At 60.0% G+C, this 4,323-nt stretch overlaps 1 long non-coding RNA gene across 1 annotated transcript; it reads left to right on the top strand.

Moving 5' to 3' along the window:
* The first annotated feature begins 3,271 nt into the window (after positions 1-3,271).
* Positions 3,272-4,030, top strand: LOC141940091 (uncharacterized). The gene is made up of 3 exons (XR_012627867.1): positions 3,272-3,325; positions 3,412-3,569; positions 3,941-4,030. It is a non-coding gene; the product is annotated as an uncharacterized LOC141940091 (long non-coding RNA).
* Positions 4,031-4,323: the final 293 nt, after the last annotated feature.

Genomic DNA, 4,323 nt, shown 5'->3' with positions numbered 1-4,323 from the left:
CTTTCTGCCGCGGGGATGCTCTCTAAGTGCAGCCTGCTTCTTGCAGGCTGACCCCAAGCAAGGGCCTCCAACAGCCCCGTCTACCAGTGGAGGCGGACTTTGCCACTCACCAGGTAAGTTTGGGAACGAAGGGCAGGGAGGGCCTTCTTTTCTCCTGGACCGGCACGTCTGCACAACTGAGGATGCTGTTGCTGCTGCCCTTTGGCCAGAGGAAATCGGTGCCCATCACACTGCAGCAGGAGAGAGCTGAGTGCTCGGGACCCTTCGACAGTGCTGAGCACTCGAGGTGCTGCCTGCCTGAGCTCTGTCCCCAGAGCCGGGCAGATGGGTCCCTGCTCCTCGGCCAGAGCCGGGAGGAGCCGTGCTCCCTTGTTCCCTGAGTGTCACCCCGCAGGTCGGGCACCCCAAGGGAGGACGGACGTCACCCGGACGAGCAAGGACACCCGCTGGGCAGCGGCCGCTGGACGTGATTCTGCGGGACAGGGAGCCTCCCTCTGCTGCTGCTCGCAGCCTGGAGGAGGGCAGGGCGAGGGCTGGGCGGGGCTGTCCCGCTGTCCCGCTGGCTCTCAGGAGACTGCGAGCCGGAGCCGCTGAGCCAGAGCCCTGGCTCCAGCTGCCGGCTCCCTGCCCGTCCCGTCCCGTCCCGTCCCGCCGCAGCACTCAGCACCGCGCTGCAGGCAGGGCAGGGCAGGGCAGGGCAGGCTCCGGGAGCGCTGGCCTGGCGGTTCCCACTGACGGGCTCTTGCTCTCTTTCCCTTTGCAGCGGGAGGGAGCGGCGGCGGCAGCAGCAGCAGGAGGAGGAGGGGGCTGCCCTGGCCCTTTGCGCTGCGGCAGAGCCCGGCCGCTGCCCCGGCGCCAGGGCAGGCGGGCTCCGGCTGCAGCAGGGCGCTCTTTGGGCAGCCCCTGGCAGCCCTCTGCGAGGAGGCCGGCACGCTGCCCCGGCCCATCCAGGTAGGCCAGCCTGGACAGGGGAGCCCCAGCCCTCCCTCCGGCTGCTCCAGAGGCAGTGTCCCCAGCGTCTGCGGGGGTGGCTGGGGCACTGGGCTCTTCACCCACGGCCACCGCTTCTGGCGCCAGACCCTTTGCGGGGGCGGGGGGGAGCCCAGCCTGGGGCAGAGCTCTGGCCTCTGCTGTCACTTGTTTCTTCAGCCAAGCAGCTGTCCTCCTGCGTCTCCCGCAGGAGCTCCTGGACATCCTGTACCAGAGAGGACCGTCGACGGAGGGGATATTCCGGAGATCCGACAGGGGGACAGCGCTCCAGAAGCTGAAGGAGGACCTCGACCGCGGCGCAGATGTGGACCTGGCAAACCAGCCTGTCATCCTGCTAGCTGCCATCTTGAAGGTGAGCGCTTCTGCCCTGCAGCTGGAAGAGCTCCTGGCTGGCCTGGAATCTTCAAAGGCTCACCTGAAGCCCTTGGCCTTGCAGGACTTTCTACGCAGCATCCCCGGCAAGCTCCTCGTTGTCGGCGTCTACCAGGACTGGATGCAAGCCATGGAGAGGCCGAGCAAGGAGGCCAGGGTGGAAGCGCTGAAAGTGTAAGTGTGGCCAGCAGCCTGCCTGTTGAGTAGGGAGTGGCAGAGTCCTGGGACTTGCCTGAAAAGGGACGGGCTCCTTAGAAGGTTGCATTTTCTGGCAGCTTGCATTTGCTGGGCTGGGGTTGCATTTCGGGGGGAAAGGGCGTGGGCAGGGAGCCTTCCCTTGCGTGGGCTTGGGTGAAACCAGGAGCTGGGAAGCAACAGTGTGTTTTCCTCCTGATCGCTGCCTGAGAGCACCTGGAAAGTGGCGCAGCACAGGCACTGGCTCCCGCCTGCCTTGTGCAAGCTTCAGGGACAGCTGTGGGCAGCATCTGCTTCCTTAACGTTGTGTTCCTGCTCCCTCAGGGTGGCCGAGAAGTTGCCTGCAGCCCATCTCCTCCTCCTCCAGCGGCTGCTCTCCCTGCTGCAGAACATTGGCCACCACGTGTCCACCAGCAGAATGACCTCCAGCAACCTGGCCATCTGCCTGGGGCCAAACCTGCTGGGCCCACCTGACGAGGAGCTGCTCCCCCTCGAGGCCGCGCTGGAGGTGACCGAGAAGGTACGCTGTACTGACCGGCTGGCTGCAGCCTGCCTGGACCCTCAGAGCTTGCTCCTCTCTTGCGCAAATGCCGGTGGAGTGGCTGCCTGGAAGAGCAGCCCCACAGCCACAGCCTTCTGCGCAGAAGCAAGGCTCAGGAGCGGGAAAGGCTGCTTGACGTGTTTTCAGACACCTGCCCTGAAACCAAGGCTTTGATGTGTGCAGGTGAAGCTGCTGGTGGAATTTCTGATTGAAAACGGCAGCGACATCTTTGGGGAGGAGATGGCTGGCCAGACGTCACCTGAGCCCGTGGACAGACCCACAGGTATGAGGAGGGACTGAGGGCTGTCACAGCCTGAGCAGACAGCTGGGGTAGGGCTTCCTGTGGGTTTTGCTTTAGCTGTTGTCCACTTCCAACCAGTCACTTTGCTGCACACGCTTTTGCTTTCCAGAGTTGCCTTTGGAAAAGCAGCACGGCCCTCCAGGCGAAGCAGATGCCGAGCACCAGGCAAAAGCCTGCCTGGATGCACCAGCCTCTCTGCTCATCCTCCAGAGAGCAGCGGGGGGAGAGGCGGTGGTGGGAGCAGAAAGGGCGGAGGTATGGCAGCTCCACAAGCGCTGCAACAATGTGTCTTAGGCAGGAGCAGGGCAGTTGCTGTTGAGTCCAAGTAGCTGCTGTGCCTCTTCCTGGCGTTCAGTCTCTTGTGGCTTTGCATTTTATTTTTCCCCCCATGGAATGATACGCTGTCAGTAAAACTGGAAAGGTCTTTTCTCCTATGCCTTAGGCATGTGCTTAATCAGAGGAAATACCTACAAAACGCCACAGAAAGATAGATTTCAAAAGCAAAGCCTCCCACCACAGAAGGTTGTCTTGCACCAAATGGACATCCGCAGAGCTCTGTCTTGGGAGGGCAGAAGAAATGCTGGCAGAAGGAAGTGGGCAAGCCTTTCCTTGCCTGGCAGGGGATCGCAGGCTCTCTGCTGAATGGCCCCCACAGATGGACTGTCCCCCACCCATGTGAACACTGTGTTCCAGAGCGAGAACCTTGGAAGAAAGGGCTGACTCAAACCAGCCAAAGAGATCTCCTCTTAGAGCTAAGGCAGCAACGTGCCAAGCAGTTGCTTACTACTTCAGGGCATCCCTTGCCACCTGCTAATGACGACCTTTCTGTTTTAGGCACCCGTTGCTTTGTCTCCAGCCACCACTGAGACCGTGGTAGAATCCCTGGGATGCGCAGAAGAACTGAAGAGCCTCTCGGAGCACAGAAGGTAAAACGAGTCAGCTTTGGTTAAATCAAGAACTGATTCCAGTTGATCCTGGCTTTCCCTGTCTAACCATGCTGTGGGATGGAAAGGTTTGCAGGCTCCTGCCAGGAAGACGACGGCCAAAGGAAACGAAAGAGAGAAGAGACCTGGGCAGAGGAGAGGCCATGCCACGAAGCAAAGAAGAGAAGAGAGGAAAAGAAGGGGACAGAAGAAAAGCAGGGAGGTGCGAAAGATCAGGAAGCCCCAGGTGTGTACCAGGCTTTGCTGCCTATCTTTGCCAACTCTCCACCCTGCTCTAAGTCAGTCCAACTGACTGGCAAGGGACGGCGAGGGATGGTGCTATGCAGGGTTTGGAAATAACCCCGTGGCAGCTCCCCAGGGGAGCCCTGCTGTGTGGCACAGGGGCACTGTGCACCTCTGCACATGCACAGCTCTCTAAGGGCATTACCTTAGAGGGGATAAGGTGCCAGAGCCACCCCGGAGCTAAGGCCAGCAGTAGCTCTCTTCTGGGATATCAACAATTCCTTGTCAACTGTGTTTCCCAAAGAAAGGGGAACCAAGCCATGCCTGTTCCTGCCTTTGTGGCTTTACCAGTGCTTTCTGGCTCTGTCGTTGTAGGTGCTGATTTCTTGTTACTGGTTGAACCCCTGTGACTCCTGGGCTCCTGCACTGGATGTCCACAATAAAAGGACATTTTCTCCCTTCTGACTGTGTGTGCCATACGATATTCTGGACTAGGTAGAAGTTGTTTTGGGATGAATCCTAGTGGAGGAGTTTGGGATCATCATCCCTTGCGCCAGAATCCTTTCCAGCAGGCATCGGGCCTGAGTTCAGGTGCTTGAGGAGTCAAACGAAGCACAGAATCCCATAGAACAGCTGAGGCTGGGAGGGACCTGTGAAGGTCCTCTGGTCCAACCTGCCTGCTCAAGCAGGGTCACCTAGACCCGCTTGCCCAGGACTGTGGACTAATGGGCACCTTCCCTTGTCACACAGAGCATCTC

This window comes from Strix uralensis, chromosome 2 (assembly GCF_047716275.1).
Source record: "Strix uralensis isolate ZFMK-TIS-50842 chromosome 2, bStrUra1, whole genome shotgun sequence".
Lineage (NCBI taxonomy): Eukaryota > Metazoa > Chordata > Aves > Strigiformes > Strigidae > Strix > Strix uralensis.
Note: the sequence above shows the minus strand (reverse complement) of the source record. Positions and strands in the feature narration are given on the sequence as shown.